Source organism: Varroa destructor, unplaced genomic scaffold (genome assembly GCF_002443255.2).
Source record: "Varroa destructor unplaced genomic scaffold, Vdes_3.0 BEIS01000005.1, whole genome shotgun sequence".
Lineage (NCBI taxonomy): Eukaryota > Metazoa > Arthropoda > Arachnida > Mesostigmata > Varroidae > Varroa > Varroa destructor.
The window spans coordinates 22,139,989-22,153,164 of record NW_019211458.1 but is presented as its reverse complement, the minus strand read 5'-3'; the positions used below and the strand labels follow the sequence as shown (position 1 = coordinate 22,153,164).

Genomic DNA, 13,176 nt, shown 5'->3' with positions numbered 1-13,176 from the left:
CCTACTTTATTAAAAAAGATCAATATAAAAATAATTGCGACTGCTTTTGTTCCCTCAGACGAAACTATCGTTTTGATGTTGTGTTTCTGCTGATGCTATCAATAGGCTGCTGTGCGTTGTACAGCGAAACCCTATGGTTTCGCTGTACAACGCGCACCTACTATTGAACCAAAGTACGGGCCTTGATTCCAATTTTTTCAATGTACACGTAAGAACGCCATTGTATAACTAGCGGCATTAACCTTTGCGAGAAGTTCTTGCTGTCTATAAGCATCTGGATTATTTGGATTTTGCAGACTTTCTTCAAGGTGGCAGAAAACATTATTCAGATTACATCATTCAACTTCGCTTGCATGTTTACTAGACATTTGTGCCATAATTACGGTCCTAGTTTACGCTCGTACCGTACTTGTAACAATTTTAATAATGACCTTGTATTTGATTCTGATTCTAGAACATACGTTTCGGCACTTGTCGACAATGGCCTATAAGCTAATTGTGTCCTAGCCGTGATAATATCATCTCAACTGAGGTGCTGAGTAGCACGCGTCGGTGGAGAATTTCTGCTGATGCTAATTTAACCTTAGTGAAACGCCAACGATTACTGTGTTAGCGAAACTAAATAAACCGTTGATGTACAACCGTCATTGAACACAATTATACAGTTGTCTTACGAATAAGAGCTACTTAGCCAGTTACAACTAATACAGGCACGGTATCAGGTACGGTAAAGAAGGCAATCAATTCGGCAACACAAGTCTCAGCATTGAAGCGTGACCTCTAATTTTACACGCACAGTTGTGGCCCTGCCTGGAAGAGGTCCATACGCACATAAAATTTTGTCCACCAAGCGTTCCAACGATTTCCACGTGCTAAATGGCGGAGTAAAATACGTTGATGAGCGTAAAATTATCAAATACTCTACCTAAAATGACGTTAGCATATCGTGCGGAAAATATAAGCAATACAGTGCGTTTGTATTACTCCTTTAGCATACAAATGAATTCCTTATTTGAATTGTCTGTTCGATCATCTCTCCTAGTTGAATAAACGACGACGATAGCATACGTCACTTCGGATTTGCTAAACCCTCTTCCCACATCGATACGAGTGAAGTGACAAAGGAACGGGCTATTTATTCCCGTAACCCTAATACTAGCCCTGTTTGCCATTAAACTAACTCTCAAATACAAGCACTGAGATCAATTTCCCATCCCAAAAACCATTTTGCCCCACGTTTACTGGTCATTGTCCGCGTAACGTGTGGTAGTCGACCGACTTTGAACACAATTTTGCTCCGGCTCAGTTAAGCAGTTTGCCCTTCCTCCTTACTAACCGGCCTACTTTTCCCTGTCGTGGGCTCGGTTGAGCGTCTACCCTGGTCGATTTGCAAATGCTTAGCTTCCGCCTTTTAAACCCTTTAGGTAAAACTCTTAGAGAGTCAGGCTAGTAGACGTACAGTAAACTGTAGAAAACGATGTCGCAGGTACTACAACGAGCCGCTTTACCATCGGGGACACAATGGCGTATACGCATCTGATATAACGAAGTGTCTGTTACAAATAGCAGAAGAAGGCACTGGGCGGAGCAAAAGCGTATTGAAGTTGCGGAAATACGATAGCCGTAAATAGAGGAGCAATTAGAAAAGAGGCAAAAACAACAAATGCTGTTCGAGTTTGTCATTATGACCGTCTGCTATTGAGTACAGGAAATCCGAATGAGGTGCTAGATGTTATAATTTATAGCGTTAGAATTGTAAGACACTATACGTGCTAAACGTATAGCTCCGCACATTGCTCTCGTTGTCTTGGCCCCGTTGACTGCATGAGGCGCACCACGAGCGACTAGATTACGTCGTTTTAGCGTTGATGTTTAGCCAGCAAAAGGGGTTCATGTCCCCTGCTGAACGGAACAGTTCAAAACAGTGTACGTATTCGGTCTGCGAAGAACTTCGAATGGCAAATTATTGAGTGTTATATTTGCAATAAAAGTGAATCGATATATAGCTAGTCTAAAGATCTGTCGCGGATTTTTCTTTAAGGGAGCTTTTGGGCATCATATACTATCCGTCACTATTAACTATATGATATACACTTCTCTGCGCAGTAGCATGTTGTTAAAACGGTTGTTGAAAAGCAGCAGGCATGATCCTAACAGGGCTTTTATGTTCTGAGCTCTTTAACGATACACGAGAGCATCGCTATAGAGGATCTAAGTTGCATGTCTTGCTTCTTACTTTTGCTCGCCATGGATACAATGTCCATCCGCTGTCATCATTTCTGTTCAAAAGTGTATGGTTTTATATTCGCTCAAAAATCGCTCATGTAGTCATGTTGGTGAAGCATTAAGTGTTAAAGTTACGCCGGAACTTGAGTTGGATTGTCATATAAATCAGATAATTAGATCAGCAACATACATCATTGGCATTACGTTTAGACGCGTTGTTATTAATTCAAAATGCTAAAATTTACATTAATTCCTACAAAAGTCTCGCGGGTCTTAAGTTTGAACGAATGCCGACTCGCCTTCAGACATAGCGTAGACCGAACTGCGCTATTTCTTTAGCCTAAATTTAAATTGCGCTAAATTAAAAAGGCAGACCGTAACTCCTATAGGGAATTTCGATCTAGCATATCTCACAGTCTGTTAGTATTACTAAAAACGCATTTCCAAGCCAAGAGACGGTATTAGAAGGAAAGGCTTGTCCGTAAGCTTTACTATGTGGCAGATAAAGCAACTTGTACAAGAATCTACTACTGCTAATGTAACCAATTTATGAATTATGCACTTCGTTAATATTTTTCCCCGTAGTGCAACATTGGCAACTTTATAAACTAATAAACATTATACCCTGATACCTGTTCCTACATGTTCAATGCCTATATATAACTGTTTTTTTCTTGTCTACTATAGGTAATGGTGTATTTGCTGGAATTTACAATGATTATCGTGCTGGTACTATTTGTGCCACGGATTTTGCTCCGTATATACCATCCCTCAATGTGAACCACGTTGACATTGATTTATATTGCTATCTACCTGGCTCACCTTCGAATGCTTCTTTAAAGATACTAGTATCTTTAACGACACCAAACACAATAACAACTATTATTTATAATCGAATGTATGTCCTTTGATTACCTAAAGGCATGCGACCCGTTTCAAACGAATCTAAATACTACATAAGTCCTTCCATCACGGTCTACCGAAACGAGTTACTTAACGACCAGCTGTCTAAACTACAACACAATCTTTTAGTGGTACGTCCAAAGAGCCCACGAAGTGGGCGTATAATAACCTACATTGTTGTTCTAAACAAACATAATCCCATCCCAATTTTTCCGCGTAATGCTTACGGTGTGCGTATGTATTCCACTAGGTATTTACTGCCTCTTCCTTTGAACCATGAAACTAGTGAATCAACGATAGATCCTACCAGGACCGGAGTCGTGGCAGCGCCAGAAAGTCAAGTGGGACGTGCGCGCTTTGGGCGCTCACATCCAATTCCGATTACGTCCCCTGTCTTGTGCATCCGGCGGGAGCACGTGCTCTTTTTTTTGGACGATAGAGGAGAGAGAAGAATCGGCTAGACCAAACGCTCAGGCAATCTCTTTTTTGCGCTTTTCGTTTATTTTATATCCACGACATCTGCGTTTCTGAATGGCCATGAAATGTTTTAGGAAACGTACGCTCGAACGTGATTTGAATAGGCGGCCCTAACAACTGCATTTGGACAAGCATCGACCAGCAATTTTCAGATATTTTTTGTTCATAAGTGATGATATTGAATCGAGTACACGCGGCAGATTTACGGTACACGCGAGCGTCTTTTCGAAAGCTGTGCGATGCTATTGGGCTATACGTAGCCGCACTTGCACAAACATTCTCTATAGAACACGTTTTTCTAGTGCTTTCCAGAGGCTGGAATACCAGCAGATCAATGATGAATGCAGCAGGGATGTGTGTGAGTATATATGATTTACATTCTAATTATTATTGACCGATGATCGAACTGGTAATCGATAATACTGAACAGTTCTCAGTATTACATGGAAATGCCGCCTTACCTTACATTGCACCTCCACTATGTAAACAAGTCGAAGCGTCGAAAACGTTTAGGAATATGAAAAAAAAAAAAAATACGCATTTTGTCTTTACAGACCCCGAAGCCAGTCGCAACTGTGTACTAGAAGGCCTTCGCGAACTAGGATAACAAGTTTACGTTATCAGAAACAGTAATCCGGTTGACTTTCCGTATATCCTGATGAACGGAAAATAGCGTTTCCCGATAAGGGGTATTCCCAGATAGAGGTGCAAATTTATAGCACAAGATCCTTGTTTGTTCAGCTACGGCTGGGTTGAGATAGCTAAATCGATTTATTCTGCAAAGTTCTCCGAAAGTTTCGGTCTTGGTTCTTCTGAGCCAGACGTCGGAGTTTGTTGGTGAGTGTCCTTGGCTTACGAAAGGCGCATCTGCCGAAACTAGAATTGATAATTGGTTTTCACCGACGTCGTTCTAGAAAAAGTACCTAATAGTTGTGTCTAAATACTACTTTCAGTTCATGTAACAGCGTTAACTATAAGCAAGTCGTTAAGTGTTTTTACATTAAATTAAGCTCATGATATATTGTTTGGTATAGTTTATTCGCGTTAAAGACTCCATTACATAATTGCTTACTCGACGTGATCAGGCTAAACTTTAACTACCGATGAACTTTTGTCAAGGAAGCTCGAGTTTAGGTTCTAGGATACGTATTCCGTAATTTCTACAAATCGGATACGAACTGGCGCTCAAGTTAACTTTCCTGGAATTGGGCATCAAGAAAGGATGGGTAAACGGTGAGATGTTAAAATGTTCGTGACTTATTATCTACGCAGTTTTAAAAAATGAATACCTCAAATAGAATTGTACTTTTGCTCTATTATGAACTTCATGAAAAATGTAGAACGAGGTGTCCTAGAGTTCACTATATGTTTGTTCCAACCACATCTTAAATATCTATAGCAAATTCTTGGAGTTGAGTTCCACAGCCGGAAAAAATGATGATAATTGTATGTCACAATCCTTGCCTTGGCGTATCCTGCAAAACACCACATTTAGGGGAAATCTAGGGGACGTTACAAAAAATACGGAATCGAGCTTCCGTGAAATAGATTTTCGATGGCTATCCGTTGCGCGAGCATTAATTGGCGGGAAACACTTCGAGAATTTGTGGAACAAAGCAGCCTTATTATTATTATATAAAGATTTTATACTAAAGAAGGCTACGACTTGCGTGTAGCTTGTTTAGAAAATGATCTAGATGCCATCTCATTGGTGGGTTCTTTAGTTTCTTTATGATTAAGATTAATATTCATAAATTTGGGATCTACAGCCTGATGTAGTTGTTTTTACAAAGCTCAAATATATTTTGCCGAATTTATTAACTTTGTATTGTACTTAGATGAAAATATAACAGGAGTCTGATTTTCGCTTATTTGTGGGCTACTTAGAAAATTATCTAGGTAGGTATTGTTTCAGAGGCACCGTGACTGCAAGCGTCTGAGCAACTGTTCTACGACTTTCTATTAAATCTTACAGCCCCTGTTCCGAGCAGGCAGAGTAACGATCAAAGTATTTTGCTTATGTTTACTCGAAAATGATCCCGCGACAGTCTTTCCTAAGTGAGCTGTTGATACAGGCTGCCCCGTAGCGTCACTCCAGTGCACGAACAGGTTAAACCCTCGGTACCATCTTGTGAACTGGAAATGAAAAGATCAATTAGGAGCCTGGCAAACTCAACGTTGTGCCGATGTTTACAATGCCGGCGTTCTTGATAATACTGATGGATATCGTGCTTGGCATCTGGTAGGACATAATTTAGGCCGGCGTCGACAATGCGTTAAAACATTAAACAACTTAATGTATAACTAATGTCAAACACGAATTGCTAGCGCTGATGAGTACGTTTGATCATCTATAAGCCGTGGGATGAAAAATAAGCCACAGTAATAATAAAAGTAAATTAGAAGAACATCGATAAAAATAGATTGAGGTCAGATAGCTGCTAATTACAGCGTATCAGAGTAATGTCTGAAGTAATCAGAGTAGTAACATTCCAAAAAAAAAACGTATACAATTTGTCTAGGCTGGAAAAAAGGGGAAATATTTTTGTTACATTCGGATATCTATCAGCTCATTGAAATACATAAAAACGATCAATTTTTTTCTAAGCTAATTGCCATAACATCAAGCACAGAAGGATAGCATAATATTATATTTGTAACAACTTCGACGGGTCAGTGCCCAGACAGCGGTAAACACTCTTTCACCTGGCATCCGAAAGTTCAAGCACAAGGGTTTCAAAAGCTGCATATATATATATATATATCCGTGTCACATTTTATTGTTCAAACGCACTTCGAATAGAGAGAAAGTATTGTGAAATGTCGGATCGTTATAAAGTAGTCTGATCCTGGAATATAAAATTGTTGTGTGTTACATGCCTCACTGTATAATCTAACGTATTAACAACATTATAAACAATGCTAGACCACATACTTAGCTACCAGGTAAAGACTGGGAGGATCTCTATGAAGAGATTATAACACATCCGCCGGTTAGCCAGGATCGTGAAAACATTCTTCGCCTGCTTAGCGATCCGCCTGTCGAAGTCTAAATTTCTGTTTTTAATTACAAACAGGGTATAGTTATCGATTTATGTTATTTTACTTCAATATTCTAATTAGGTTGACAATTACTGCCACTAATTATCGTATGTTAAAATTTAGCTACGTAACCCTACGTTGGCATGATACAATACTAACTTAGGAACAACTCACGATTAGCAGTCAGGACACGCAAGAACAAGTGGGCTCGTCCTTTCGATTGGTTGGCTAGGGTTTAATCGATAGCAACTTCCTCGTATGTACTAGGCGCTTTTCATCATTTCCGTCAGATGTAGGTGTTGCTTTGCAAACGTCTAAAAGATATATTCGATATATCTTTTTGTTCGAGCTACAAATGCCTAAAAAAGGCCTTTAAACGATCCGCGGTTGGGGCTCAGCACGAATTTTAAAAATAACACAAAATAAGACAGTAAGTTCAGACAGAAACACAGAAAGCTACCGTTGTTAATGGAAGAAACGGCATGATACGATTGTGTGAAGTGAGTGACAATGAATGAACAGTTCAGTAAGGGTTACCACTAACATAATTCGATGTCAGCCTTCGATAATCCAACGATATTTTCGCAGCTCTGCATTAAAGTTCCGTATAGCCAGCTAAATACATCTCGAAATCTTTTCACTCTTTGTTGAAAAGAGTGGAAAGATTTCGAAGAGGAAAGGCTGGCCCGTCTTTAAAGGCTTTCCCATGGGCAAGCGTTAATCCGTTAATCTGATGAAAAGACTCACTTGCAAGAGAAATTAGCTTGCTTCCAGATTTTACCGCTTGACTAAGTATTTTGCTCGTATCATAGGAAACATGTTAGGTTTGATCAAGACCGCGATCACGGATAGAACCGGTGGTTACCTTGCAAAAAAATGTAATCTATATACAGAAACACAAAGCACAAGGGACAGCAAGATTAAATTCTAAGGATTAAGTCTACCAAGCGCAAAAAGTCCACCACATCACAACGTCTACAATGTTGCTACGTGAATCCTGAAACAATGGCGTGACTCCTTGCTGTTTCGTCACTTCACCCGTGAAGTCGAGGACGATACAGATTAAACCGCGTTTCAACTCGTCTTGCATCGATATATTAATCTGAATAAAAGGAAAACATATAAGGATATTGTAACTATATTGTCAGCAGATTCGCCTACATCAATGCTATTGAAGTTGTTATGTATTAGCAGCACAGTGGCATAAATATCAATCAGTAATGAACCGATGAGTGGCGCGTTGGCGTCCGTGGCTTGGCCTAAATACATCTGTCAATCCAAAAGAACACTGAAGATAGTTTCGTATGCTATCGAGTAAATTCCTACACGTTAATTTGTGGCAGTTTCGTTGCATGGGTAAGACTGAACTCTTCGTAACTAGGAAAGCAGATAAAATAGAAAAAACAATTTCGGTCCATACTAATCCTGTCAACGATGCGTTTTCAGAATGTAAAACTCCCTCCTGTGGATCACGGATTGGGTCGCTTTCCGGATGCGGGTTATGCTTTTTATATGATTTACACAGTAGTTTAGCGATGTCGCTCGTGAATTACGCGACGTTTATGAAACTTGTAATGCACTAGATTCTTCTCCTGAGTTTAGCAACGTTCCCCTCTAGTAAACCGTTATACAGGACAACGACAAAACGAATGGGATATTTCCCAGGGGAATCAACTTTCTGCCTATTACAAATTTTTCCTCTCGTTAGCGACGGCCGCCCGAATCTGTGCGCGGGTTGTATTGCACCGTCAATAGCCTTTTCGCTATGGTGTATGCTCTACCCACATGATTAGTTAGCACTGACTTGCAGAGCGGCCTTGCGTTTGTACCGTCATGATCGACACGCTGCGCCTATTGGGGCAAGCTCAGTTTAAGGTCGATCTTGGACAGACTTCCGGTGTCATTTGTGACCAGCACACATCTGTAGCTATAATAAATGAGCCTTGCTATACGTTGTAGAATAGAGGGATCGCTAAAATGCCAGCAGAGAAACATTTTGCATGTTTCTTGTTAGAATATATGACATCCGTGCTCACTAATACCCCAGCATCCATTGAGATTTAGAAGCAAGGATATATAGTATTTTTGTATCAGACGACTGACGCATTATGATGGGGTTAATTTCTGATGATAGGAACCCGATAATACGGTATTGCATTATCTCTTGACGTGAAATCGTCTTTAGCGGATGCCACTTCTCCAAATCCTATGAAGCGACGCTTGATCAGATCGAGTTGATTTCAGAATTTATCAAATTACAATCAATATATCGACCTATGCTGTACATTTTAAGTACTGAAATACCTTTTTGCGTACCATAGTCGATTCTAGCACCATACTTCTCATTAAGAGGTGGTGCTTCAGAAGATGCAAGACTCACTTGACCCATCGATTAGCGTAAGTTCAGACGTCGTTTTTTACCCAATTGCGAACGTATTTTTCTTCCTAGTGATGTTTATTCCATTCTTAAAAGACATAGCATAAGCTGCAAGATTTTTTTGGGCAAGAGTCTTTAAGTCGTAGACTTTAGTGTTTGTTCCAAATGTATCAAAAAATTACCGCACAATTCAGGCTGTTCGTTGCGTCTTTTCAGGACGCGGCAGATCCTGTGTATCAATAAAAGTTTATATTGGTGAAAAGATAAGAGACTCTTTATCAGATCCCCATTTATACGCTGCTCTTCTCATTTAGTCCGGACCATCTCTGCTTTTTGTAGATACATCTTCAAGCATAGGTTGTAAACAGGGGCACCGCCTATGAGTAATAAGTTTTTAAAAGTTTAAGCCTATCAATATACAAGTATGCTTTGAGTGGTGGATTCGCGAAGGGAATTTGTTCTTGCGATAATGCCGCTGGTGTATTTTGTTGCACCTCAATGACGCTGTGACAAACATACTTGAATGTTAAATAGCATCGGTCGTTTGAGATGTAGAGGAACTTATTTTCTAAGTTTAATCAAAACACATTACGGCAAATCAGGCGAAAATCAGGAGATCTAAATAGGCCGTTTATGTCGTGCAGCTACTAGGAGTTGATTAGGGCAGGTTTTCCCTTCTGGCTTTCTCGCAACTCCATTTTCTTCTTTATGTTTACTCCCGAAGCTACTACTTGTGGTAAAGCATTGTTTTAAAGAATAGATATCGGGCGCTCTTAAAATCATGACTCGTAGTTACCATGGGATTGCAGTGTCTAATGGGGAATATGAGTTATGAACTTCAACTGACAGCGTTTCTTCGGGTTGCATCCACGGACCCAGTTTGTTGCGCCGAGTCTATATATCAGAAAACTAATTTTCCGTAGCCACCGGCTCAAACGGCAATAGCAACAATAAGAATAAATCGCGTCGAATCATACTAAGTCTGCTGTGATACGGTTTATATGAGGCTCAGTCATATAGAGCTTTGAGAAGCTGTAGAGTACGCGACTTCACCATCGGCTTTTATATTAATTGTTCGGTAGAGATCATTTGTGTCAAGAGATATGGCCTCATTTTTCAATAGTGAAGTCATCTCTGGAAGCTTGTAGCCTGTAGGCGCTGGTGATCCTGGTCGCTTATTCTTGACTCATCTCACTCTTCCAACTACATTTATTTCCCTGTGCGCTACGGCTGCTATGGCAAAATAAAGCTATATAGACACCCCCTATATGTCTAACGAGCATCAGTTAATCAGCCTTATGGGAGTGCGGATCTCTTTTGCGCAGTGCTTGTGGTGGACTGCAAAGAAATCCTTAAGTGTTCTACTGAAGTCCGCCGCCTTCTACGAAAGATACTCAAAAAGATTTGCTGGCTCCACATTAGTGTTATCAGTACTAGATTAGGAGTGGAACACTGGCGTCGTTGGTGGCTTTTAACAACCCTAGTCGATAGATGGGTCATAGCAAGGTAGTTCTTGAAAGGTTTGGCTTTTCTACGTAAGAAGTCTAGAGGCAACCGTCCAGCCGTGTTACACTCGCAAGCTGGCCTCGTGTAAAATAATGGGTATTCGCATGTAGTCGGTACCCTCATTAGGTTCTATTTTAAATTATTGTCTTCTTTTCTAAGCCTGTAATAGCTAAATGCCTTCTGATATAGCTTTTTCTTTCTTAGTTAGCGTTTGGTTAAATCAATGATAATTCCATGGTGCATCTTGTCAACAGTTAAGCAGACGCTAACCAAGAAATTTCCCTGTTTACGCAGCCTAGTTTTGTTTACACTGAAGTTGAATTTGGTCCGTGGACGAATCGCAAGTGACTGAAATTGTGTGATAGGAGTGTCTGACGTTGATGTGACAATCTGCCTTGGCCGACCAACTTTCCAGAGACGAAATCAAGTACTCAATTAATGTCTATTGAAGCGCTCGTTCTCAAACTCTTTCTTATTGCTAGTTTAGCATGTAACAGGGTTGTAGCAGTGTTGAACGGCGATACTGCATGTTAATTTCAAGTTAGGTAGCATCTAAAAATATTTAGATCCTATCGCTATAATTACGACGAACCCGCCCGTGCGTGTCAACAATATCCGAACTCCGACACGTAAACTATCCGAGATGAAGTATGTTTTCAATCGAATTAAGGGCCATTTGAACTACACATCCTTTCCCTTAATATAATCATACTGGTTTTGTGGTGTATGTTAGTGGTAGCATTCAAAGTTGTATTACTTGATTTTCATCGGTAAAAACATTTAAGAACATTTGTATCATTGGGATCACCTTGAGTCTATAGGGAACAGAGAGAGAATTGTACCTCTGTGTGATCTATTGCATTTGTACTTTTGAAATATTCTCTACTAGGGCAACTAACTTACTTACTCTTGTTGTCGACGAAAAAAATTTACGTCTCCAATAATATTAGTGCATTTTTTTACCTACGAGTATGTGACCTTAAAATCGCTTGTGTGTTTTTAGGAAATGGTAATAAAAAAAACTATTCTGTACCAAGCAGTTATCGTACTGTATTCGATCAGTCGACTCGAGCAGCTAATTCGATGGCCAGTTCAATCACAGATATGATCCTCTTTTAAGGCGCTTACGTTTAAGGCACTCAATCCACACTCGATTACCTATCTCATAAGTAATCGAGTGTGGACGGAGACATTAGGATTTACATGAACTTTACTTTATTGATGGCGTCGATCTGTCATCATCAGAATGCCAATCTGACATCTGAAGGCTTTGAGTGGAGCAATACTCTTGCAGGCAACGACTGGGCCTGCGCCAATCAGACTCATTTCTGTCGTTGGCAGTCTCTTAGGGTCACGGAAGATGCTTGAGAATCTCGCAGAAACCTGTGGTCGTTGCCTGCGAATAGCAACTATATATACGTAGTTAAAGAATTAATTTGAGACGCGATCAAGCTTAGGCTGCCTTCATTATTTTTTTAATACTATTTTCACTGTACATTTTATCTATTGTTATTTTTTATTTTTTACGGCCATAATCAAAGCGCCAGACCTAATTGCAGTACTTGTTCGAGCATTATTTGTACGGCAAAATAGCTGTAAAAAAAAACTAAGTCAAATTAAATAGTTCATACTCGTAATCGGAGCCCTACTGAGATTTAATTTAATCGCCACCTATCCGTATCAGATCGTCGTCGTACGCGCAGGTCAGTCGCTTTTAATTATTGAAGCCTCTGAAACTACCACCATGAGATGAAAGTATTCATAATACTTTCGTTCATAATAATAAAGTGATCATGTAGCATATAACGTTTAAGAATAGCGACTAAAATAACCGCAGCCCATATCTACCATAATTTAATTAAGTAATGAGACTTAAAGGATGTCTCTTATAATTACTAAGCAGTTGGACTCCTTCCCGCTTCCTCTCAGAGTAGCTCGGATTAAAGTGAACTGGGTACAGCAGCTAGATATGGGCCTATGTCCACACTAATTTAGAAGTTAAGCAAGCAAATGCAACGTATATTGCAAGGCTGTTTTCGACAAACGCACCGGGTCAGGTTTACCCAGTCGGCCTGATGAGATCAGATCAGCTATCCCGATTGGCCAAACATTTACGCTTATCGATACAAAGTAAGTGTTTCTTTCTATAAACAACATATCAAAGGAATGGTCAATACGATATGATTAAAACGGGGATGATGCCGCGCCACAACGATGTCCACGTGTCTATTGCTTAACATAGACCATAAGACAAATTCTACACAGAAATTCTAATAGGACACCGCACTATACGTAACTACTTAGAATATAATAGACTTATTTTCCGTTGTCGCAAACTAAATTTTTCTAAGTAAAATTGATCCATCGTCTGATAACCCTGTAATTCTAAAGGCCCCAGCGAGCGGCTTGCTTTATGACTGCGTGTTGGATCGATAAGCAGTAAATTATAATTACACGTACCTACCGATTGTCGGAAAGCTAAGGCAAAGTTCGGCTACTAGATGTAAAGACATCATTTAAACATAAGACTCAACCATCAACGTGTTTGCGTGAACACGTTAAAAAAATACAATTCCATAAAAAAGCGTTTTTTCTTATTTGGTTTTTTCAGAGACCTATCGCTGTACGTCTTGTACTCAGCAAGA

The 13,176-nt window shown here is 39.9% G+C and overlaps 1 long non-coding RNA gene across 17 annotated transcripts in view; it reads right to left on the bottom strand.

Annotated features, from left to right (window-relative positions):
* Positions 1-4,625: 4,625 nt before the first annotated feature.
* Positions 4,626-13,176, bottom strand: part of LOC147755429 (uncharacterized) — a 32,756-nt gene continuing 24,205 nt past the window's right edge. For 5 of the 17 annotated variants that reach the window (XR_015328915.1, XR_015328931.1, XR_015328928.1 and 2 more), the window contains 2 exons: positions 5,634-5,742; positions 4,626-4,805 (listed from right to left, as the gene is read on the bottom strand). This is a non-coding gene — a long non-coding RNA (uncharacterized LOC147755429). Of the gene's footprint in view, positions 4,806-5,579; positions 5,743-6,541; positions 6,664-6,807; positions 7,532-7,756; positions 11,941-13,176 lie in introns of those variants that run through there. The other 12 variants (XR_015328919.1, XR_015328918.1, XR_015328917.1 and 9 more) reach the window with 8 other exon arrangements.